This window comes from Lynx canadensis, chromosome E1, assembly GCF_007474595.2.
Source record: "Lynx canadensis isolate LIC74 chromosome E1, mLynCan4.pri.v2, whole genome shotgun sequence".
NCBI classification, from domain to species: Eukaryota; Metazoa; Chordata; class Mammalia; order Carnivora; family Felidae; genus Lynx; species Lynx canadensis.
Window position 1 is genome coordinate 45,845,807 of NC_044316.2, and position 25,872 is coordinate 45,871,678.

Genomic DNA, 25,872 nt, shown 5'->3' on the forward strand with positions numbered 1-25,872 from the left:
GCCACCCAGGTGCCCTGAAAAGTACTTTTTAAAAAGTCCCAGTACGGGATTCAGCATCCGACTCTTGATCTCAGCTCAGGTCTGGATCTCAGGGTTGTGAGTTCAAGCCCCAACCCACGTTGGGCTCCACGCGTGGTGTGAAATCTACCTTAAAAAACAAAACAAAGCAACTTGTAGTAATTCATAGAACAGACTATAAAATACTTAGTTGTATTGTTATAGGCCCCTCAAAGCCGGCTTGGGATGACAATCAACCTATTAAGGAAATATGCTCCGCATCGGGAAGACTTTCTTATAGTATAGTACACCATAGTTTTTAGCAAAAAGAAATCCGGCAGGACCTAATCAGCCTTCAGCACTATGTGGTCTCCCCACCTCCTCTACTTTATTGCTGTATATAAGTAAATGTTCTATTGCATGTACTAAAATTTTAAGAAAACCCTAAAAATACTGCACATCCCTTTTTGTGTGCTATGGGAACATATTTCCATCTTAGGGAAGTCGGTCACAATTAGCTGCGACTTCCCTGAGACAGTGAGAGGCTACATCAGATGAGGCTGTGTAGCGAATGTTCCATCCACGTTATTGATTACCTGGTGACTTTATTGATATCTGTCTTCCCTTTTATACTAGCCATCTCAGGCAGCTGCTACCACAGATTTTCCCTATGTAAACTACCCCATGAAATGTTCATCTAAATGTCTCCAGGGACTACCATATGGAAACTGACTTCAAAAACAACATCCAAAGACAAGCTCTTATTTTCTTCTCAATTTATTATGTCTATAAAACAAGAATTTGGAGTTGATTGTAGACCTAAGGCTCTCTCTTTTCTTTTAAATGTTTATTTTATTTATTTTTGAGAGAGAGAGAGAGAGAGAGCGCATGCGAGCGAGCGCAAGCAGGGGAAGGGCAGAGAGAGAGGGAGACGAGGATCCAAAGCAGGCTCCATGCTAACAGCAGAGAGCCTGATGCGGGGCTCGAATTCACGAACTGTGAGATCATGACCTGAAGTCAGATGCTTAACCAACTGAGCCGCTCAGGCGCCCTAAGGCTCTCCTGACTTCACAATTTATGCACTGTTACAGGTCTGTTTGCACAAACATTTTAATTTCAGCCAAACCTTTCTAGCTGCACATGTGGGATTTAAGCTCTAAGAGCAGAGACCACGATTTAGCATTCAGTACTTGTCATTTGTATCCTGCCTTACAATGCGCAAAGCAGTACTGGAATAGCCCTCAGGGAGCTTAGAGAAGGGCTGTGAGAGATATCATCGAATAATCAACACAAGAGCTCTGAAGTAACATGAAGGGTACCAGGAGGGCACAGCCTGTAGGGAAACCTAATCAGTTTGAGGATCAGTCACGGAAGGGTCCCTGGAGCAAGTGGGAATTGGGCTGACATCTCAAGGGTGAGTCTGAGTTGGCCAGGACTGTAATGTGGGCAGTCCAGAAGGGAGCATGGCATGAGCCAGGGACCTGAGGCAGGAGCACAACCTAACAGAGGCATACAAAGAAGCCCCTTGAATGTGGGTACAGTGGACACAGCATGAGACTGGAAAGGTAGGCAGGGACCAGGTCATGCAGGACTTTGAAGGCCACATCAAGAGCAATGAGGAACAGCTGAAGGGTCACTGTATGTTGTCTAGAGGCAGGTTCGGAGGTGATCAGATGCACGTTCTGAAAAGCTCACTCGGTGCAGTGTGAAAACAGACTGGAAAGGGACAAGAAGGGACTCAGAAAGGTCAGTTACACTCTTACATTTTAGGTGAAAGGTGACAGTAGCCCAGACAAGGGAGGTGGCTGTGGAGATGAGACAAGGGGCCTGAGAGAGAGAAGATGAAATGGGTGGGACTTGGTGGGTGGGCTAGGGAAGGAGGAAGAAGGTATTTCCAAGGACAAGCCTTAGGCTTACAAGAGAGACAGTGGTCAGTGGTCCCATTTATCATGTCTGGGAATAAGAGAAGGATCAGGTTTAGGGGGAACGGAGTAGGTGCAGTTTGGAACATCTTTTTTTAATGTTTATTTATTTATTTTGAGAGAGAGAGAGAGTGCAATCAAGTGGGGAAGAGGCAAAGAGAAAGGGGGGAAAGAGAGAGAACCCCAAGCAGGCTCCATGCAGTCAGCGCAGAGCCCAGCAGAAGGGTCGATCCCATGAACCATGAGATCATGACCTGAGCCAAAATCAAAAGTCAGACACTTAACCGACTGAGCCACCCAGGCACCCCCAATTTGGGACATCTTGAGTCTGACACTTGGTGGCCTCCAAAGGTAAGTGTCAGAAAGGTGTTGAAAGTTCTGATTCAATAACTAATACTATTACACATCCACCCAGAAGGGAGACTAATCATTCCTTACAAATACCCAAAACCAGTAGAAAGAGAATTCGTTGAATGACGAAGTATTTTCTTGAAGTCGTGACCTCTAACGATACTGTGCAGGTAACATGTAATAAAACCATTTCAGAAATGCCTGCCTACGCTCAACTTTTTGGAACATCTTTCAGAGAAATTGAATGCCATCTACTATTCTACACATGCAAAAAAAATCTTCAACTTTTGGGACCCTAATTTAAACCAGGCAGCAAACAAGAAATTTCAAAATGGAGCAGGAAAAATAAGTTTCCTAAAATGAGGAGTTGGCGGGGGGATGGGGGGGGGGGGCAGGGGGAGATCTTGGCATCACCCAGACAGCTCACTTGGCATGCACTAATTCACTGAGTTATGGAGTTATGGAAGTTCTGAGTTATGGAAAACAAACTTTGAATGAAGATTTAAGTCCCAGAGACATCAAGACACTCCTCATTCCATCTTTGTGGCCCTAAGAGGCTGGAATTGTGTTTTCATTTCAAATGAGGAATGGGAGACAGAGAAGCTGAGAAACTTGCCTAAGGCATCATTGCCAGTAAGGGCAGAAATGCAAAGCAAACAGGTCTAGGCAACTCCCTTTACCAATGCCCACCCACCACCAGGAAGAGGAAGAAGCAGCTATTTCCTTGGCACTGATCCTCTGCTGTAGAGGTTGAAAATTGGGACGTTTGTTTTGGAAGGTGTTTTCTGTTATCACCTGTAGTTCAGCAATTACATTCTTAGCCTCAAGATAACCTTAATTTTTAAAGAGTTTTCTTTATCAATTCAATTGTCTCTGTTTCGGCTTCTTAAAGGGTTTTTGCCTGGTTGGACATATAAATCACACCCAAGGGGTGCCTGAGGGGCTCAGTTGGTTGAGCATCCGACTCTTGATTTTGGCTCAGGTCAAGATCCCAGGGTTGTGGGATTGACCCCCACGTTGGGCTATTCGCTAGGCATGGAGTCTGCTTAAGATTCTCTCTGCGCCACTCCCCCCCCCCCCAACTGCTTGTGCTCTCTTGCTCTCAAACACAAACAAACAAACAAACAAACAAATCACACCCAAAAATGCTTTATAAGGTTTAGTTGTGATTGCTTATAAAATTTGGATCCAAATGTAAACTCAGATCTGGAAAAAACAAATGTTTGTTTTTCATCAAATGCCTACTGCATGTTTCCAGCCAAAATCCACTGAAACTATGGTGAATAAGCCGCCTCTAACTTACAGAACAATTTTTCAAAAACCACTTATTCTTAAGCCAAACTCAGAACTTTTTTCCCTGAAGAAGAAACGCTATCACGTACATTCCTTGCCAGGCCACAAAGCTTAATACCTCAAACAGTCAACCAAGGATCCTGTATGTTAACAGGAAATATTACATAGTCCTTACAAAGAGTGTGTAAATTATACAGAAATGGGGGAACATGCAAGTGAAATCACGATAAATGAGAAAAAAAACACAAACTAGTACATACACTGATTACACAATGTTTATAAAGGTAAGCGTGTCGATATGCTAGAGTGAGAGAGTTTAATTTTCCTCTGTATCGCCACCTACACATACACGTGTATGTAAGTATATGTATATAATGCATGTGTGGATGTGTGTATAAAGGTCTTTGTCAACAAATGCTTACGGTCTATTAGCCCTCCAAGTGTCTTGAAGCACTGCTCAACTTGGAACTGCTGCCCACGGGCCAGCCCCCAACACCCAGCCCTGACATAGACTCTCAGGTGGGTTGCTGGCTCAGGGACCTGGCAAAGTGGCTGAGGGGACACTGAAGAGGAGGAGGGCAGAGCAGGAGTTACAGAGGGAAGAGGGGAGCAAGGGACAGGTGGCCTCAGGGAGCTGAGGCAGGCGCCTGCCAGGGTGGTAAGAGCATGCTTTTCCAACTCAGATGGGGGGCACACCCCAGCTCAGCCCCTCACCAGCTGTGTGACCTCAAGTTAGGTACATAATATTTTCGAGCTTCAGTTTTTTATCTACAAAATGGGAAGAATAAAGTCTACCTCACAGCAGCTGTGTGGGGATGAAAGGAGTTCCACACAAGCCCTTACACAGGCTTCTCCTTGGAGGGCTAGCCCCCTTCCTCCCTTCTCAGGTGTCATCACTGTCCTGGTCTGCAAAGAGGTGGCAATAACAACAGGATGTTGTTCGGATGAAAGGAAGATGTATGGTACTGGGTCTGTCCATTGTGGCCCTTATGCAGATACTGGTTATTAAGACATCGCTCATTTTTTTTTTTTTTTTTAAGACATCGCTCATAGGGGCGCCTGGGTGGCGCAGTCGGTTAACTGTCCGACTTCAGCCAGGTCACGATCTCGCCGTCCGTGAGTTCGAGCCCCGCGTCAGGCTCTGGGCTGATGGCTCAGAGCCTGGAGCCTGTTTCCGATTCTGTGTCTCCCTCTCTCTCTGCCCCTCCCCCGTTCATGCTCTGTCTCTCTCTGTCCCAAAAATAAATAAAAACGTTGAATAAAAAAAAAATTAAAAAAAAAAAAGACATCGCTCATTTGTCAACTTAAAATTTATTGGAAATGTTTGCTCATTTTACGGAACACTCGCAGAACAAGTTATTTGTGATCCAAGGTTTTACTATATACTACTTCCTAGAAGATTGATTTTGCCAACAAAATCAAATGACATTCAATTAAAAATGACATTCAGGAGGGGCACCTGGGTGGCTCAGTCGGTAGAGCCTCCGACTTTGGCTCAGGTCACGATATCGCAGTATATGAGTTTGAGCCCACATCAGGCTCACTGCTGTCAGCACAGAGCCTGCTTCAGATTCTCTGTCCCCCTCTCTCTCTGTCCCTTTCTTGCTTGTGCTCTCTCTCTCTCTCAAAAATAAATAGAGCATTAAAAAAAAAAATGACATTCAGGAAAGGGGCACCTGAGTGCCTCAGTTGGTTAAGCATCCAACTCTTGATTTCGGCTCAGGTCATGATCTCACCATTCATGAGTTCGAGCCCCATGGGTTCTATGCTGACAGCGCAGAGCCTGCTTGGGATTCTCTCTCTCTCCCTCTCTCTCTCTGCCCCTTCAAAAAAAACTACATTGGGAGGGGGGAAAACATAACCTTAGGCCAATAGCTATAACCCGTCACCCTGTACCCAGGTCCCTGTATCTGGAACTCATGGCCAGTCTCAAGTCAGTTGGCCTTTGGATGTGGGGACCCTTCCCAGGAAAGCATTCAGGTTGTCAGACTTTGTGGAGTAACAAGTGAAGAGTCAGTTTGTTCATTTTAAAGACCGCCAGGCATGCGTAACATCAGAAAACCAGGCTCGGTGGCCAAAAGCTCAAAGCCAACCCGAGAGCAGGGAGATGCTTGGTGGGCTTTGAGCCACCAAGAGGACAGCCAGAGGCAACTTTATTTCTCCTCCTGTTCTTGCCACAGGAAAAGTGATAGTAAGCAAAAGAGGTTACCAACCAGATAAGGTCAGTCATTCTCTCAAAAGGTCATGGATACCAAAGTCCCAACTCCTCAAAAGTCCTTCAAATTAATCAGTCAAAATCTCTGCAAAGAAGGGGTCCCTGGGTAGCTTAGTCAGTTAAGCATTGACTTTTAATCTCAGCTCAGGACATGATCTCATGGTTTGTGAGATTAGGCCCCTCATCGGGCTCTGTGCTGACAGTGTAGAGCCTGCTTGGGATTCTCCCTCTCCCTGCCTCTCTGCCCCTCTCCTGCTCATGTTCTCTCCCTCTCTCTCTCAAAACAAACAAATAAACTTAAGAAAAAAAATCTCTACAAAGAAGCCTCACTGAATTCCATGGCCCGAAAGACGAGTGTTACTCCCCAAAATTATTAATTAATAGCAGGACTCAACTCTAATGTCTCCTCCAGACAAAGACTCTCCTGACAACCTTATCCTTAAAGCACGGCCTCCCTATCTCCTGGTTCTCTTTATTTTAAAGAACAATATTACTACCTAACATTGTGTTATATGGCTACTTACTTGCTACCTCTCAGCCCACAGAATACATGCTCTATGAGGGCAGAAACTTAGTTTATTCACTGCTGTGTTCCCAATGTTGTGCATAGTAGGCACTTAAATATTTATTGGTTGAATGAATGAATGAACACTGCACTTAATACCTAAGTAACCCGTTTATGTCCTTTTCAGAAAATTCCATACAGTACAGAAAATAAATATATCATTTACAGTCTAGTATATTTTTAGCAACTGGGCATTGGGTTTTAGCTCCAGAATGTAACATATTATAAATATATTATAACACTTGCTAGGAGAAAGTGAGATCTAGCTTTATACCCGGATCACCTCTACTGGGCAGTATCCTTTGCAGGAGCACAAGCCTTCCTAATGCAGACTGTGAACATGGTACCTCTCCTTTCCAGGGAACCAATGTATAATATTGTTTCTGCTGGGAAAATGCATTTCCTTTAGGAAACTGAAATTCCAAGCCAGCCGTTAACAAAGAAAAGGATCCTGGGGCGTCTGGGTGGCTCAGTCTGTTAGGTGTCTGACTCTTGATTTCGGCTCAGGTCATGATCTCACGGTTCGGTTCGTGGGTTTGAGCCCCACGTCGGGCTCTATGCGCTCTCGCTCTCTCGCTCGCTCACTCTCTCTCTCTCTCGTTGCCCCTCCCCTTCTTGCTCTCTCTCTCAAAAATAAAAGAAAAAAAAAAAAAAAAAAAGAAAAAGAAAAGAAAAGGATCCTTCAAGAGAAGGGGGGAATACCCCTGGGTGGCAGTGACCTCTTAGATCTTGATGGCTTAAATAAAAGCTCCTCTGCAAGTCGCCATCCACCAGGGGTCCACAAGTGGAAATCACAGAGCTGTTGCCACCAACGGGACTCCAAGGTCTACACCTGTGCTCCCAGGCCTGCCTTTGGACCAGAAGCTGCCACCCTCAGCTTGCCTCACATGCCAGGCCCGTTGGAAGTGGAGCAGAGGCCCTGAGAGCAGGATGCAGATCTAATACATGCAGTTTGTATAAGGCACTTTCTTTAAAATATATATAGGGGCGCCTGGGTGGCGCAGTCGGTTAAGCGTCCGACTTCAGTCAGGTCACGATCTCGCGGTCCGTGAGTTCGAGCCCCGCGTCAGGCTCTGGGCTGATGGCGCGGAGCCTGGAGCCTGTTTCCGATTCTGTGTCTCCCTCTCTCTCTGCCCCTCCCCCGTTCATGCTCTGTCTCTCTCTGTCCCAAAAATAAATAAATGTTGAAAAAAAAAATTAAAAAAAATAAAAAATATATATATTCTCGGGGTGCCTGGGTGGCTCAGTTTGTGAAGCGGCCAACTCTTGGTTTTGGCTCAGGTCGTGATCTCACAGTTTGTGAGTTCAAGCCCCACGTGGGCGCTCTGTGCTGACAGTGCGGAGGCTGCTTGGGACTCTCTCTCTCTCTGCCCCCACCCCCGCTTGTTCATTTTCTCTCTCTCTAAATAAATAGACTTTAAAATACATTTTTTTTTTAATTTTTTTTTCAACGTTTATTTATTTTTGGGACAGAGAGATACAGAGCATGAACGGGGAGGGGCAGAGAGAGAGGGAGACACAGCATCGGAAACAGGCTCCAGGCTCTGAGCCGTCAGCCCAGAGCCCGACGCGGGGCTCGAACTCACGGACCGCGAGATCGTGACCTGACTGAAGTCGGACGCTTAACCGACTGCGCCACCCAGGCGCCCCTAAAATACATATTTTTAAGTCTATTTTTTAAAATCTATTTATACATATATGTGTGCATATATCCTCAAATGGTAGAACTCTGAAGTCATGTTGTGCATAATAAAGTACGCAGTATCTCCTTCACAACTAACATAACAAGCAATTCATCTAACATTAATTTTAGGCTCTTAAAACCCACTTGGTCAAAGGCTGCGTCAGTCGTTTCACTCTAAGGGGAAAAGCATATGAGTAACCAGGGAAATAAATGCAGAGTCGGTACTGCTTTTTCATATACACATAATAAAGAATTGCACCTAAACAAAAAAGATCTCCAAAAAGTCCCTCACAGAAAACACTGGCCCCAGCTTTTGAGGGGACTGAGGAGTTGCACCTTCTGGAAGCACTACTCTCAACATCTGTACAACTCTCTCAAAATCAGCCTGGCCGCACGCTCCAGCCCTGCTAAATCTTACTGTCCAACAAGCCACAAAGCACACTCCGAAGCGAGTGCCCTCTACCTGCCAATGAAAAATGCCAGCTCCTTCCTAACGTTCTCTTCAAAACCTTGCATCGTATTATTTTACGTCAAGGGTTTTTTGGATTTTTTTTAACGTCTATTTATTTTTGAGAGACAGAGAGACAGAATGTGAACAGGGGAGAGGCAGAGAGACGGAGTCACAGAATCCGAAGGAGGCTCCGGGTTCTGAGCTGTCAGCACAGAGCCTGATGTGGGGCTCGAGCTCACAAAGCACAAGACCGTGACCTGAGCCGAAGTCAGACGCTTAGCTGACTGAGCCACCCAGGCGCCCCGTCAAGCGTTCTTAACATCTACATGCAAAATTTGGTCTGTGTGTACATGTGTTTTCTAGGGAGACAGTGCATAGTGTTCAGAGGCTGAAGGGGTGTATTTTCCAAAAGTGAAGACACCACTCTTTCAAGGGGTTCCAGAACTTTATCTGTTCTTTTGGGAAACCAAAGTTTCTCAGGGTCACCTCTGGTGAGCGACGTTTCTATCAAGTTGGGAACTATTTCAGATCAGACACGTTTTCCCAGGAAAAATACCAGGAAGCCAAAGTACTAGCTGCAACACTTGTTCTGGGGGTGTGGATCCCTGGCATTTCTGGGGTGCCCAACAAGAACCCGTTGGGCCTCACAGTAAGGTAAATCAAGATGGTGAGTCAATGTGAGGTCTGTGCTTAGGGTGTTGATTCTTGAATTTGCTTTGGACTCTTGGATGTTGGCATTTTCCACCGCAGGGCTTCGATACTTCATGATAACTTACTATTTTTTCCTCAGAAACGCGTTATTTTATCCAGCTTCATAAGAAAGGCCAAAATTAATGTGGCGTCAGCTGTGCTTCGGTGTATCACTCAAAATGCAGGGCACAGCTCCACAGAAACTTTCCTTCAAGGCAAGTCTTTTCTTTGACTGAGCACTTCTCCATCAAACGTAACCCTTAAGGCACTGTTCCCACCATTCTCTGCCTCCGTCAAGAAACTATGTCCTAGGTATTTAAAAAAATTTTTTCAATATCCTGTAAGGATGCAAACATGCACATTCCCCCTCCCATTTTTTAAAAATTGACTTTCCATTTTTGTCTTAACGAACCACTGCTCTCTAGGAGCTTTTTCTAACATGGAAATTTAAATATCATACAAATAAATTTAAATATCCTTCAGATTACACGAACTCTCCACTTCCACCAACCCCAGCTGCCAGACCTGCTGTGATCACACATCCTTTGTTTCTACAAACCATGTAACAAAGTGACCTTGTTACTCTGAAAATCTCACTTTCATTTCAAGTCCACCCAGTTACCAATCTTCTTTCACACATACGGCAATTCTCGGTCTCTCTTCAAAAATGTGGCCGAAGGTATAATAAAAGAGAGGCTAAAAAAAAACCCTGTTCCCTGCTTGTTCTCCTGGACCACAATCTTCCTCTGTCATTTCCTGTACACCAAAAGGTACCACTGTATTTGGAAAATAATCAGTTTTGGAAAAAGGTACCTTTACACTATTATTTCCAGAACAACAAGATGTACAGCAGGAGAAATTACAATCTGCTGAGAAAATTGCAAAATAATTTCCAACGCTATTTGCTATAATTTGACAATTCTATCTTAAGAGTCTAAGAACTGTATCATTGTGAGATGTCTCAAAGCCATTATCCTAATTGAAATCTACTCAAATGGAATAGCTGCTTTTCAAGTCACATGAAGGTACATATAGACCAGAGATCCTCCCTATTAAGTCAAGGGATGGTTATACCTATAAAGTACGTCACCAAAGCAGTAAAGATCTTAGCTTCAAAATATCTTAATCATTTATCTTGATCTGTGCACGCACCAATCTAGAGAACTTCAAATGTTGACATACACACAAAATGAAGTATTGAACAATGCTCCTTTAAAAAAAATCAAAGTCAGGAAATGCAGACATTCATCTATCTGGTTTTCACTCCCAAGTTTTTGTTCTCCACACATTTTTATTGTTTTCTTTTAAACACACTGGACTTTTGGGGCGCCTGGGTGGCTCGGTTGGTTAAGCGTCTGACTTCGGCTTAGGTCATGATCTCGCGGTTCGTGGGTTCGAGCCCTGCATCAGGCTCTGTGCCGACAGCTCAGAGCCTGGAGCCTGCTTCTGATTCTGTGTCTCCCTCTCTCTCTGCTCCTCCCCTGCTTGCACTCTATCTCTCTCTCTCTTTCTCAAAAATAAATAAACAGTAAGAAAAATTAATTATAAACACACTGGACTTTTCACTTCTCTGTGTTCACCGAAGAGAAAAGTGGAATGGATAATCCCAAACAACTGACTTGGGAACGCACCGCATTTTTCAGTAGCTTCCCATTAAAATGGGTCTGTGTGGGAGGAACATAAACCAAGCAGACTGGAGTGGGAAGAGAGCCCCTGGGCACAACAGGGAGCAAAGGGAAACCAGCTAAAGGCTTAAAGACCAGCAAGAAATAATCTACTCAGATAACTGAGAGCCGATGCCATAACTTTCTCTGTTATTTAAAATCCACAGTGCTGACTCTTCATTAATTCTGGATGAATTTCACGGTAGGTTTTTTGTAATTACCAACAGCTTGCATTACTAGCTCATGAGATGGCTCTATCAATTCAGAGATCTGGTTTCCTAAGCAGAGCCTCCTGGATCACATGCCCACCTCCATGTGAAGGTTAATGCTGCCAAGGGGCTAATGAATCCTCAGAAGCAGCAAGAGTAGGAGACCTTCCTCCCAAACCGTTTCAGGGCCAGACCCCTGACTCCCCAGAGCACTGAGGAAGAAATTCGGAGAGGGGAAGAAGCTTAAGCTACGCAAGGTAGAAAATGATCACCTTTTACTGCAGTTTAAAGTTCTGCTTGTTGCAATAATGCACATTTGTCGCCGATGCTCTCTTGTATGTTGGCCTGCCTCTGGAAGAACAGTCTTTCTGAAAGCAATAACTTCTGTCTTTTCTGCCTCTGGCAACATTGGAATAAGGAATATAAAACAGAATCCTACTTTCATGAGCACAGCTTGCCATCACAGGATACATATGAGGTCCACAAAGAAAGGTAGGAGCCTGTGACAGCAATGGCATATTGTGTTCCTGGCCAGTCAGAGGCCACCAGAGCAGATGGCTGACTTCTGGGATAGAAGGGGGTGAGCTGAGACCCCCGGCATCCCAGGTAGGAGCAGGCTCCACCGTCCAGAACCACACAACTGGAAGGACCAGCCTCTGGGTTCTCTGTCTAGCTCAGGTCCCCCTTTCTGGCTGCAGATAAGAATTACCAGACCTAACAGAAAAGTCAGTTGCAGGGAACAGATTAACTTAGAACTCATTAAGAAAAAAAAAGGTGGGGGGAGGAGGAAAGGGAGGAAAATGAGGTGATGTAAGAGATAAACCCAAGAAAAATGAAAAGAGAGGCTTATGAGAAGTTAGGGAACAGTCAGGACACTGACCAAAAAAAAAAAAAAAAGACTGAAGAAACCAAGGACAAAATATCCTGGCACATGGTACGTGGCTTGTAGGACAAGTTTGTCCAGTGTTCTCCCAACAAAGGATACCTTAAGGACTGGAAAAGGGGACAGAGGACAGTAGGGAGGAAGGAGAATCTCAGGGACCCAGGGGTAGCCAGGGAGGACCAGTGAGAAGCCAGGCTTGCGTGCATGGACTCCTGCCCCTTAGAAACCTGCAGTCTGTGCTCTATGTTCTTTCACTTCTGTTAATCTGCCCCTCCTTTCTAAATAGCTGGCCTGAGAGTTTTCTAGATGAGTGGTACGGAGACTTTAGAGCTGGAGTCCCTCCTCAACTTTTCTCCTTCAAGGGCCGTCTGGAAACCTGATGAACATCAAAGACCCTACCACCACCAAATACAAAGACTTCACACTCAGTTTTCTAGAAGACATAGACTTCTCCCCCCCCCCCCCCCCACCAAGGTTTTTAAAAAACCCTGCTTGAAAGAACTCGTTACATGGTTCTGAGTGACAGGTTAAAAACTTTTTGATGTACACCCTTTGGATGGTGGGTGTGTGGACTTTTAGAAGTCTGGGCAGAACAAAAGAGAGCAAGATGAAGTCCTGCCCCAAGAAAACAGTCTTAGTGCCTCCCAAAGTTCCATGGTTTGTTTTTTTTTTTTTTTTTTTCTGACTCTTGGAGCAAAGACCTTAATGGGAAAATAGGTGGTTCCTTTCTAGACTCTCTACAAACAACCAAAAAATTGAAAAGCAAACATTCCAAAACAAACTTAAGTGCTTGCTTACGTTAAAAAAGACAGAAAAACTGGCACACTGACTTACAAGCTATTAATCAGGAAGAAAACAATCTAATTAATCATTTGTAATTAAGAATTTATCGTGTTTAATGCCATGCGAATGCATGCTTTAAGATTCTTCAAAGACCTCCCTAAAAAAGAATGACAAAGTGGGTGAAGACCTTCAAGAGGCTCTCATTTAAGAGATTCACAGAAGACTGACTTTCACTGCAAAAGAGTCTGGACCTGCCCCACGACAGTCCCCAAGCACGGCCATTGCCTTGGGAGCAGCGTCATCTGCTGAGTGCCCAAAGGATCACTGGGTAATCAGCCCATATTAACTTAGTGTGGGGATAACCCATTTGATAGGTCCTATCTCAAGCCCCAAAGAATTTGGCTTGAAATCATCGAGCCGGTTGGACGAGGGGTTCTGAAGCTAGTTTCGGGGCTTCCTGCTTGTCTGGCTGGGCCACTCCCTCCCTAAGCAAGAGCATCGAGGTAGATTTTTTGTAATCAGTCAGAGAAACTGATGTGTACCCTACAACAACGGGCAGAAATACACGGATGAACCAGGTAACTACCCTCCTTTGAGGTAGCAAAAACCTTTCCTTTCCCCTTTAAATACCAATTTGGGCACCTGTGTGAACTCCTAAACTAGGAAAATGCAGCCAAAAAAAAAAAAAAAAAAAATCACACTTTTTTCCTTAGCTTGCTATAGAGTACCCGCCTCACTCACCACTTACTAACCACCACTGTGCAGTGTTGGGTGACAGGCCACAGTACCCAATTGTAGCACTGTACAAGGGAGCCCAGAAGGAGCAGCATGCTATTTCTGGGAGAGGAAATTGCAGTTAATGGGTCAACTCTGACAGATAACACAAAATGGCTAAAATTCTTAGGCCGCAGTACAGCTAAGACTTGTAATTTCTGGCAGACTTCTTCTAAGCTGTGGGTTATAGAAATATACATTTATTAAACATGTTTAAAAATTTAGTTTTTGAGAGGAGCACTCTGGCATTATAAGTTCATACAGTTTGAAGGACCTCTTGACCATCTGCTCCAGAAAATTCCGGGCCCTGCACTTGCTACATTTGCTGCCAAAGCAACTCTATCACCGAATTCAGAAACTCAAGGTATGTTTTCTCCTTCCGTAAGATTTTCATGCCACAAATCAGACCTCATGAAACAAAATTTGCTTCAGGCTGTTAAGCCTCTGCCAACACCCCTCTGGATCACAAAAGCTAGGCTGACCAAATGAGGTTGGTCTCTGGCTCAGAATATGATCAATAGTCATTTCTGTTGGGAGGTTTAGCCTTAAAAAAAAAGTTAATGCTCCTGTTTTCCTATTAACCTACCCCATCAGGATCGAATACCACTCATCACATCCCCATAGACATTATCCTACCCTGGGAAATTAAAACAAAAGCAACTCCTTTCCCGTGGGTCTTCTCTGACTTATTTTCCATTTCGATCTTGCCTCTGAACTTAGCCAGGGCAAGCAGCTCGACTTTCCCCGAGGACAACTCCCTTCAGACTTCTAGTACAGGTACTGCAGTGTCTGCTCTGAACTCTTAGTGGGGGGAGGGGGGAGGCAGACGGAGACCAAGAAGGAGCCACATTAAATCAGTCATTGCCACGGGGTGATGCTCAAGAGGTCATTTCCATCAGGCATCTGGATGTGAAGACACCAAGATGGCTCCTGTTCAGCTTCCATGATAGCAGTTCCATCATTTTTATCAAAGGAAACAACAGTATAAGGTAGGAGATGCTCCAAGAGCAGGGGCTGTGGAGCCAGCCAAGCCTAAACCCAAGCTCTGTGTTTATTTCTGGGCTGCGGTCGTAGGCTCCCTTGCCCCTCCGCACACGGCTTTACCCGGTCCACAATGTCAACTGGCTTTTCCTTATTTGTCATCATTAGGTCCAAACAGCACCCTGCCCCCACCACACACACACACACACACACACACACACACACACACACACTTCCCTCTACCTGCTCTCAGAGGTAAAATATCAGCAAGGTTGTGCTAAACTTACCACATGGTCCACTTCTAATAAGTCGCCTAAAAACGTCTACGTGATCTACGACATCTGCCAGGGGCCTCTTTTAAGATCTGTCTATGGAACACAATCATTGCCACCTCAGTCTGGCGGGCTGTCTGTCCTACAATTACATACCTGCCCCTGCTCTTTCCATCACAACAGGAATGCTCGCCACGAGCTTTCCGTGGTCAGGGCACACAGAGGGAATCTCTCCTATGATTTTCCGTGGGGCCAGGGGTGCCCATGCCACTTTGCTCTATTCCAACCTACCAGCAGATCACATTTACCTGTTAAGGTTTCCAGTGCCTGGAGGCATTGGCTGCTCAGCCTCAGGCAGGAGTTTACAGATACATGACCCCTTCCCTCCACACTGTTCTCAAGCAGCTTTGGTGCTAATTTCCATTTGAGACTTTCTGGGCACCGCTTTGGTGGCCACACTGCTGCTGAGTCACACAGGTCTCTGTGTCGTCAGCTTCGGTAGATTTCCTGTACACTTTTCTCTTTTTCTTTTTATACTTTTCTCTTCTATCCCCTTAATATTCAGCTTAAAGCCTTTCCAACCAGACTTGCAAGTCTCCCAGAAAAGACATCACTCTGGTCTTCAATAAATACCTCCTCTCTGGTTATTAGACAACCTGGTCTAGGGACCCAGTCCCTTCTTCCAAAACAAAGCAAAGGGAAAAAAAGTTACCAAGGAAACCAGCTAATGACATCCCACATCATTTTTCTCTTTCAGAATCACAATCACAAAAGTTGTAGAAGAAATTTAACCTCCATCTCTGCCTCAAGTCCATTTCCTTTCTAGAACTTCAAAGTTCCAGTGCAGATCCAGATGTCTCTTATGACTCCCTCCCATGTGACAGGTGATCTGAGGAGGGAGGCTCTTCCCCTCACCTGGAAACTGGCCTCAAGGAGAGGGCAAGTCACCCCACCTGCAGGGCCAGGTCTAAGTACAGCTGCCTCCCCAACAGGCATTCTCCCCAAATCAGGAAGCTTCTTCCCCTCCCACTGCTGCCTAGAGCCCTCTTCAGGGCTCATCTGGCATTATTTTTGAGTAATACCAGGGGCTATTAAACACCTGCTGAACACCTCCAAGGGCAGAGTGCTCTGGTTTGTCGATGGGAGTGAGGACAGGGGACGGGGGTGTGAGAGGGAGGAGATACAAATACGAACAGGGCACAATCCCTATCTTCTAGAAGGAGAGTAAGACTACTCTATCCCTGACTGTGGACCACATGTGGAAGACTCTAACCTTGAGGCCTCAATTTGGAGACCCGTGCTACTGATGACGTACTTCGGCAAAGAGAGCCACTTCCTGAAGCTGGAACAGGGAGCCCGTCCAGAAGAGAGGGCCACCCTTACAACCTGGCCCATACGAAGGTTTCGGAAGGTGGGACAACCCCCAGCCTGGGAACTTGTGTTTGCTGCCAGGAGGATGTGGAGGCGCAGAGGAGACGGGCTGAGGGCCTGGGCTGTCTTGGTCACCTCTTTCTTCCCAGCACATAGTAGATGCTCAATGAGCATGTTTCAAAAATGGATGACAGTTTTCAAGAATAGATTTAAGAGCAAAGCAGGAGAACAGCTTTTCTGAAAAACAGGTGCCAAGGGAAGTGCAATACCAGTGAGTTGCAGAGTATGTACAGCCAATGTTTTCTGCCAGGAGTAATTTACATTTCTCTTCACTGCAAATGCAAGCCGGCCCTTACCTAGTCCTTTACCAAGTGATATGATTTTTCTCTTTAAACCTCTCCTGAATGGTCTCTCTCTCTCCCATTTCACTGCCACTGCTCTGGTCCAAATGACCACCTTTTTGCTTGGAAGACAGCAGCATCCTCCTCATGGCTCTCCCCACGGCGACTTCCATCTATTTGTCCCACTGTCATGGGAGTGATTTTAAAAAATGCCCTAATGTGGGGGCATGTGGCTGGCTCAGTCTGTAGAGCATGTGACTCTTGATCTCAGGGTCTTGAGTTCAAACCCCTATTGGGGGTAGAGCTTACTGAAAAAAAATATTAAATTAAAAAAAATTCCTAACATGAGCATGTCACATTCTTGCCCAACACCCCAAGAGAACCTCTTGTTGCTCGTGGGTTAAGATCCATATTCTGAAAAGTGCTGTGTGATCTAGTCCCTCCTGCCTTCTGCTTCAGCTGGGCCACATGGCTTTCTCCTCCTAGTTTATTATGTTCCAGGCACCTTTCTGTTCCCAGGAGGAAGGGACGGAGGCCTGCTCGGAACCACCTGCTCCCTCTTCAGGAAACAGCTCCGCCCGCTCACCTCGCTCCCTTTTGTTCTCGTCCTTTGTAGCCCTTCTCACCATTTCTCATGACATATTTTTTAGTAGACATCTGCTTTTCTCCTTCTCCCAGGAGGGCAAGGACCTTGTCAGTTTTGCTCACTCCCATATACCCAGTACCTGGCACACTATCTGACCCATTGTGCAAGCTTCTTAAATGTTTGTTGGGTCATGAATGAATAAATGAATGAATGAATGCAAGTACAGTAGAAAACAAGGAGCAACTTGAGAAACGCTCTTTAAAATTTGGGTTCATTGAAGGAATCGAACAGTTTTTATAGCAGAATAACTCAGAAAGGGAAATAAGGGGGAAAACAGTCCATGGGAATTCATCCTTGGAGTATGCAGTGGGTTCAGATCCATCTTACAAAAGAGGCAAGTTCTGTGCCCTTGACCCAGACTTCAAATGCATTCTCCTGTCAAGTTGCAAGGGCGGCCCTCTAGTCTGGATGGGCCTCTTGTCCCAGCCTCAGGAGGCATCACTCTCACTGAGTATGTGATCGGGGGCACGGGGCTCCAATTTGAGACCCCAGGTTACAGTCTTCTGTATGCAGCCGAGTCAGGGATGCCTACTTTTCACAAGCAAGTCCATGAGGGCTTGTAAGAAATGTTCATTTAGGATTCTGAATTTTAACTACCAACACCAGTCCTGTAATTAGGCAGCATGCAACAATTTTTTTTTTTCTGGGACCATATCTACCATATAATTTTATATTCCAAAGATACATTTACACTGATAGAAAATCCACCAATAATGCTTCAAATTGAAACAATCTTGGAACAAGATTAGGAAAATGTCACTAATTATTGGAACAATGATAGATCCACGGGGCTCATTATGTTATTCTTTTGTGAGTTTAAGAAATGTTTCCAGGGGCGCCTGGGTGGGTGGCTCAGTCAGTCGAGCATCCCACTTCGGCTAGGATTGTGGTCTCGCAGTTCACGGGTTCAAGCCCCACATCGGGCTCTGTACTGACAGTTCGGAGCCTGGAGCTTGCTTCAGATTCTGTGTCTCCCTCTCTCTTTGCCCCTCCCCTGCTCTCACTCTTCTCTCTGTCTCTCAAAAATAAATAAACATTAAAAAAATTCTTTTTAATTTAAAAAATGTTTCCAGAATAAAGAGAAAATTTTAAAGGAACGAATGCAATTATATACAAATTTGATCAGTTCTAACAAATACTCTGCAGGATAAATACAAATTTTGATATGGCTGGCTCTATACTATTTTACTAAACATCCCAAACCAGGCCAAAGAACCAAAGCCAGTGACTCCTTTTATGAAATTTCTTCCTATATGATCCTGACGTGTGGCGGCTTCCCTGAGAAAGCACCACACCAAATCTCACAGGGCATGGAGTTCAGGCAGGCACTGCACTTAGCAACTCTCAGTTGTCACATCTGATCACCAGCCTCTGGCCTCTGCCTCCTCTTATAAGGAAAAAAAAAGAAAAAAAAGGCTAAAAATTGACCTCCCGTGTCCAAACACGAATGCAGACAACTGCAGGAAGGAGCAGAGGAACACTGCTTCTGGTCCCCGCTTGCTTCCAGCTGAACACAGCACCCACAGCCGATGGAGCAGAGGCCCCATGGCAAGTGCTCCCCACGCACAGGTGCTCAATGTTAGCGCATGACAGACGGACCAACACCGAGCTACCGTAGAACGCGTCCGGCAGACACGCATATTAGCTATCTTAGTCTCCTCTTCAGCCCTGCGGTCACTTTACACACGGAATGATGGAAAATGCTGACCGAGAACAGTGGCTTACCCACTCCAGGTCAAGTTCTCCACTGTGTGAGAATCAGCAGACCCTCGCCCCCAGCCCTTCCTACACATGCCTGGCACTGTTCTCCAGACCTCGCAGACATCAGCTCATTCAATCCTGATGTCACTTGGAGGCGGGAAACTGAGGCACCACGAGGCTAAGAAGTCCTCAAGGCCCCTGAAGCAACGCCTGGCTCCTGAGCCCTGGCTCTTCGTCTCTATGCACGGCTCTCCCTGGGTCTCCCTGTGACGCCTCCTTCCCCATCCTCGCCCCTCCTCCCCACAGCCGCACTTTCCACGTGCCGCTCCCTCTTGAAATGCTTTCCCCATGCTGGCTGGGGAAACACTCCCCATGCTGGCTGGCTCCCTTTCTTCCTTCTCAGTGCACTGTTCTTCCCCTTCACAGGAAGGAGCCTTCACACTTCTCACAGTGTAATATATACACACAATGCATACATCTCGACTTGTTTATTGCCTGCACTAGATAAGGTGCTGTATGCCGGGCAGAGACCACATGTTTTGCTCCCCACTGGATCTCCAACACCAGGCACAATCGTTGGCTCTGGTAGATGCTCAAATCTTTATTGATTGAGTAACAGTCATTGTTCAGTCAGTCCTTTCAATGGCAAGATTTTTAAATTCTCTATTTCAAGCCCCAAATGATAAATAGAACCATCTTTAGGAACACTGCTTAAAAAGACAGCATTAGATGTAAGAAAGAATTTAAAATTGAATAAGAGAGCAGGCCAGCTTATGTCAGCTGTAAGAAACAACAGAGAAATGAAACTCAGAAAATGCATATTGTGATTCTGAAAGATCATTTGCAGGAGCAATCCAAGGGGTGGGTTTAAATCTCAAATCCCAAATAAGCTTACCACTGAAGGGGGTTCCTCTTGCCCTGGGCCATTCTCAGCTGTTAGGATAAGCCGGGGAGGCACTCAATTTGTTAGTTACAATAAACTTCTTAGTAGGGCAAAGCCCTCAGAACCAGCATTTCAGGCAAACCCAAAAGAGAGAGGTTACCCGATTGTTTCAAGGCCAACCCACGTTTCCTATCCCACCAGCTTCCACACGGAAAGGCTGCTGGGTTCTGCTCTCAATGGTCCCACTTATGCTCACAGTGACCCAGGTTCTGGCTTCTGTTCATCAAAGAAAAACTTTGCCTTTCAGGGACTTAAGTCGCCTACAACTCCCATAGGGGTTATTCTTTACCTTGAACAAAGTTCTCCCAGTACACAGCAGATGTCCTGAACAAGAACTCAAATTTAAACAGGTGTTGAGTACATGAGAAAAGAGTAGGATATTTGTGACTCAAAGCAGGGGAAATCTAGGAGCACCTGGGTGGCTCAGTTAGGCATCTGACTCTTGATTTCATCTCAGGTCACGATCTCATGGTTTGTGACATCGAGCCCCAGGTAGACTCAATTCTCTCACTCTCTCTCTCTCTCTCTCTCTCCCTCCCTCCCTCCCTCCCTCCCTCTTCCCCACTCATGCACTCTTGCACGCTCTCTCTCTCAAAATTAATAAATAAAGTTAAAAAATAAAGCAGGGGGAATCCTGCTTTTGAACTGGAAAACTCCTATGGCACATGGCTTGAGAGGATTCCCAGACAAGGCAGGGTCCATCGGAAACAACCATAGCGCTCATACAGGTAGCAACATTAGCCCTCATCCTTGCTGTGTGATCACGGACAAGTTACTTACTTCTCTGAACCTCAGTGTTCTCATCTTAAATAAGACTGATAGTGGGATCTACTACTCATAGGGTGATGTGAGATTTAAAAGTAGAGACGGTGCCTGGCACACAGCAATTCTCCATCAAAGATAGTCGACTCATTTGTTATCACCTGACTATTGTTTTCTGCTTTACAAAGCACTATCACAAACACCCAAGTGAGACTTCAGGGAATCCTGAACCAAGTGTCTTTCAACCATTTAATTTCTCAGGTCCTTAGTTCATAAACTGGCATAATCTACGATACTGTGTTGGAGGGGGTCAGGGGAGGAGACTGAGAAATCAAGTCCTCATTTTGGAAAAGAGACCCTTGAGGCTCAGAGTGGTGAAATGAGCCCAAGAATTCACATAATAAAACCCTAGGACTAGAGCAGGCCTTCCGACGGCCACTCTAGTGCTCTCTCTACCTCACCTACTGCTAGTCAAGGGCTTCTGTACTTTCACGACCAGCTAGCCTCCTTCTGATTAATCTCCCAGACACTTTGCCCAAAGCAATTAAACATTAGAAGTTTTGAAAGGGGGGGCGGGGCGCCTGGGTGGCGCAGTCGGTTAAGTGTCCGACTTCAGCCAGGTCACGATCTCGCGGTCCGTGAGTTCGAGCCCCGCGTCAGGCTCTGGGCTGATGGCTCAGAGCCTGGAGCCTGTTTCCGATTCTGTGTCTCCCTCTCTCTCTGCCCCTCCCCCGTTCATGCTCTGTCTCTCTCTGTCCCAAAAATAAATAAATGTTGAAAAAAAAAAATTAAAAAAAAAAAAAAGAAGTTTTGAAAGGGGAAACACAGAATCTTGTATATAACCTTGAGGTGCTTTAAACTTCACACGTGAGAGCATTCGCATCAGTGTAGGTTTCCAATCTTCTTATAACGATATTTCTTTTTAACTCGGGATTTAAAGTTGACAAAGACCTTAATGAATAGGCAGGACAAAGGGAGTTGTCTGTCCATGGCTCGTTAGCTCCTGAAGTTAACACTTCTCATGGGGACAAGAGTCAGCCAAAGGACAGAGTTCCAGGCAAACTGGAAAACGCTCCTCTGGCCCACAGATCATGGATTAGTGCCTAAACTCCAAGTGGTAAATCTTGTGAGATGTCCCCAGCTTTTCCAGAGTGACCCACCACTTAACCCTAGCCCTGCCATTCAATAGCATCCACTGATACTGGGTGCTCACTATGTGCCAGGCATGTGAGCGACTTGGTGTAATCCTCACGACTACCTATAAAGAATATGCTACTATGGTTCATCTGAGACCCCACCGCTGTACGATGTACCATTATTTTATGTGCAAAAAGAGGACACCGCTGCCAACTACAACGGTGAGACCCCATACATCATGAGACACTTATCTTCAGAAATGTTAAGATGAGACAAACTGTACATATCTTAACACGGCTGAAATGTGCACACTGTCCCCGTTTTACAGATAAAGAAACTGAAGTATAGAGAGAAAAAAAAAAAATTTGCCCAAAGTCACAGAGCTGCTAAATGGAAGCACTGGGATGCCCCCTGGTAAGTATGGGCAGTAAACTCAAATCTCCCAGGAGCCACGTGAATTACCCAAAACGGTACCAGGCAGAGAGGCAGGACACAGGGCGCTAATTCTTGGTCCACCGTGAGCATATTAGCTGTGGCAATTCTCTGAACATCTCTGAACCCGACCTTCCATATGTCCAAAGAAGGCACTGTGCTAGAACTGCCATTCCTCTTCTGGGAGAAGCCATGGAGTCCAATGGAAAAAGCAGGCTTTGGAATCAGAAAGTTCTAGACTGAAATTCTTGCTCCACCATCTAACCAGCTTATCACTCTGGACAAGTTACTGGACTGCTCTGAGCCTCAGGTCCCTCCCTCTTCCATAAAATGAGGCTACCACAACCTATCTCCCTTAGAGCGCTGCTCAAGGACTGGAGATATGTATGTGTATATATATATCTCCTACTGGAGGCAGAGAGAGGGGGAGAGGGAGAGAGGGAGAGGGTCAGAGAAAAGAGAGAGAAAGAGAGAGGGAGGGAGAGGGAGAGACAGAGGAGAGAGAGGGAGGGAGGGCGAGAAAGGAGTACATAGCAGAGTTGGAATTAAACAAATGCTCTCTTTTCTGTATTAGCTGCCTTCTGCTTTGGGACAGGATCAAACAACAAACGTTCCCTGCAACCTCAACAATTCCCAAGGGGGACGCTCAGGAGAGACCAAGGGTCAGACAGAAGAAAGCAGATGCTGAGGGACACTCAGGCCAAGAAAATGAAGTGGAAACATCTGGCGGCCAGGGACTATGTTTGTTTCATGAACTTCCAAATTTTTGAACAAATAAATTGACAGAAGGAAGACGGCACAGGAACCAACACCATGAAAAGATACTGGTCAACAGATATGAGGATGCAGAGGGTTTTATACCAAACCTGACACAGAAAACCATTCTCTGAAGTTTCAGTTTGACACCAAAAGTGATCTACAGTGGGAAGATTCTCCCCTGTTGTTCTGTTTTGTTCTTACACTAAGTAATATTCGGTGTATTTCTCCCTTTCTTTCCTCAAGGACTTCAGAAGATCCTTAAAAGAGAGCTTTTTTGACCTGGCGGGAAGGCGAATCATACCACATGTAGAAACAAACTCTCCACCCGTTTTGGTTTTTTCCACCATAACCCACAATGCCTGGCAGTTTCTGGCACACTATCGGCTCAATAAAAATTAGTTGAATGAATATTTTTCGACTATACGCGATTTCTTTTGGATGAAGACTCCAAAACACCTTGTCCATTGATTCTGCCTGAAAGGCCTAATCTCTCCTGCTGCTTTTCCAGAAGTATTCTAAAAACATAATCTCTAATAAACAAACAATACCTTTGGTATGTGTGGCATCTCCAATCCTTTCACAGGGCCACATGCTACTTTCTTCCAACCTCCAAGCCCCGGGACACTCAGCCCAAGCACACTCTTGCACTTCCCTTCCCTCCCTCCGTCCCAGCCCCTGGGTGACTTGTCAGTTGTTGCAATGACCACCGTCTTGATTTGAATCAGGTTGCTAATCTCCTTCCTCTCAGGCATAGCACCCCTTCCTGGAGATAAATGCAGGCCAAGTTGAGCTCACCCACAGCCCTCTCCGCACATGGACTTGAGGCCTTCACGGACACTCCCGGAGAGGCCCGTGTGAAAGAAAGAAGCTGTACGGCAAAAGGCCCGCTCTACCCCCATCACCTTGGGAGGCTTACTTGTTTTCCGTAAATTGAGACCAACTACCAATTCTTGGAAGAACCTGAAATACCAAAACAGCTTAAGGGCTGAGTAAGAACTAACAGAAATGGCTGTTTGACTCTTTCGATACCTCCTGTGAGACAAGCTTCACTGTGTCACCTGGTTCTAAACTCACAAACCTGGCCTGCTCAAATACCCCCTACCCTGGAGTTCAAGGATCATTTGCCCCTCTGATTTTCCTTACTGGTCTCCGTGTAAAAGTCACTCGTTGTTTTCCTTCCAGCTTACATCTGGCTCCTGAAAGGAATCCTTTAAGTCCTTTGATGAGAACCATCAAAATGTGCAGAAGGCCGACTCCTTTCAATTCCTGTGCAGAGCAGAACCACGGTGGACTTCAAACAGGAATCTGGTACCACCCCTGCCTTCAAGGAGCCCACGCTTTCCCTTCAACTCTAAAAAAGTATGTCCGCCCGGCGCAGTGTCTGTAAAAACGTAGTGACAAAGTACTTCATAGCTTCGGAGAGCGAGCGAGGGTGGAAACAGACTTTGCCCTTACATTTGATGCCCCGTAACCATGACGACCGATGGTTTAAGTAACCATCAACCCACTGAGGGGCTACGTTTTCCAAAAACCGTTTTCAAAAGGGGAAAACTCCCCTGCACCAACTCCCGCGTCGGCCGTGCGATCTGGGCAGCGTGCGTGGTGCAATCGGAGTAGCTGTGCGTTCCTCCTCCCGGTGCCTCGGTCTCGCTGGGGTGCTAGCCAGCGGCCAGCAGCCCCAGCCTCCACCGTCACACCCGCGCTCCCGGGCAGGGCACCTGGCGTTAGGCCTCAGCCCAATGTCACTTGTTAACCTTCCGATCCCCCGGCTCTCGGCACGCCGCCGCCTCCTGTCTGAAGCACGCAAACCACCCCACCGCCACCCGCGATTTCCAAGGAGTTGGAGAAAAACAACCCGAGCGCAGCCAGCCCCTGACAGATCCGCGTAAAAGTAACTGCGGTTCTCGACTTCCAAGCATTTAGTGACGCGGGCGAGGGGGGCGGCAGGAGCCGGGGGGCCCATTCATAAAATTACGAGCTGTTTTCCTTTAGTTTGCGAGTGGACGGCCCTCCCTGGCCCGGGCCGAGCCCGGAGCCCGGAGCCCGCGGACGGCAGGCTGGAGGGGATGGGCCGGCCGGCGCCTCCGTTTGGGGTCAAGCCCAAACCGCCACGCCCGACCCCAAACGAACGAGGCGTTCGCCCGGGGGCGTCGCGGGTGGGCGTCTCCCGTCAACGCCGCGTCGTGACAGCGGGGCGGGATCCCGGGAGGGGGCCGATCCCCTTGCCCCGCCGCACCAACGGCCGCCGGCCCCCGGCACACCCGGGACCCTGCGGGGTCGGGCCGCCCCCCGCCCGGGCCTTCTCCGCGGGCGCTCCCTCCACCGCCCCCCGCCCGGCCCCGGTCGCGCTCACCCCGGCTCCGCTGGCTGCTTCATTGTACTGCGCCGGCGCCCGTGCTCCGCGGCCGCCGCGGCTCCGGCTCGGGCTCGGGCTCCGGCCGCTGTCCTGCAGCCCGCCCGCCCCCGGGCACCGGCCGCCCCGCCCCGCCGGCGGACCCGCCCCGCGCCCGCGGCCGCCGCCACCAACCAGAGGGCCGCAGGGGCGGAGCAGGCCGCGCGCCAGGCACGGCCAATCCAGCCCCTACCCGCGCGCCGAGGAGCGACCGCGGAAATGGGCGCGCGATTGGTCAGGTCTGTTAAAGGGACCGCCGCCCAAAGGGCTAGAGGGGCGGTGACACGGTTACCTGCAGAGTCCGGGTGGGAGGGGTAAGAGCTTCTCTTCTCTCCCAGCCCAGCTGCGGCGCTTTCTCCAGTTCTTTGCACTTACTAATTTCCTCTTCCTGCAGCCTAGCGAACAAGTGGGGGCAGAACGTGCCCTGGCCGAAGGGAGAAACTGAGGCTGCGAGAGCCAGGGGTTTCCCGCTGGGCATATTCACTCAAATTTGGGTTTTAGAAGGCCGTCATCTATCCCGTCCAATCCCAGAAATTCGCTTCAAAAGACACATCCTCGGCTTCACCCTGGAGGATTTTAACATAAAGATCCCTAGGTCCCACCAGAGTCTCTCATTTCCTACTTCTGGAATGGAACTGGGGAAAATACGCATTT

General features: G+C 46.9%; 1 protein-coding gene across 6 annotated transcripts in view; it reads right to left on the reverse strand.

The window, feature by feature from the left end:
• The window catches only part of TEX2 (testis expressed 2), a 106,075-nt gene extending 80,795 nt beyond the window's left edge, over positions 1 to 25,280 (reverse strand). Inside the window, exon 1 of one of the 6 annotated variants that reach the window (XM_030295940.1) lies at positions 25,180 to 25,280. The gene's annotated coding sequence lies outside the window, so the exon portion shown is untranslated. Of the gene's footprint in view, positions 1 to 23,374; positions 23,471 to 23,969; positions 24,111 to 25,179 lie in introns of those variants that run through there. The other 5 variants (XM_030295937.1, XM_030295936.1, XM_030295938.1 and 2 more) reach the window with 5 other exon arrangements.
• Between the last annotated feature and the right edge of the window lie 592 nt (positions 25,281 to 25,872).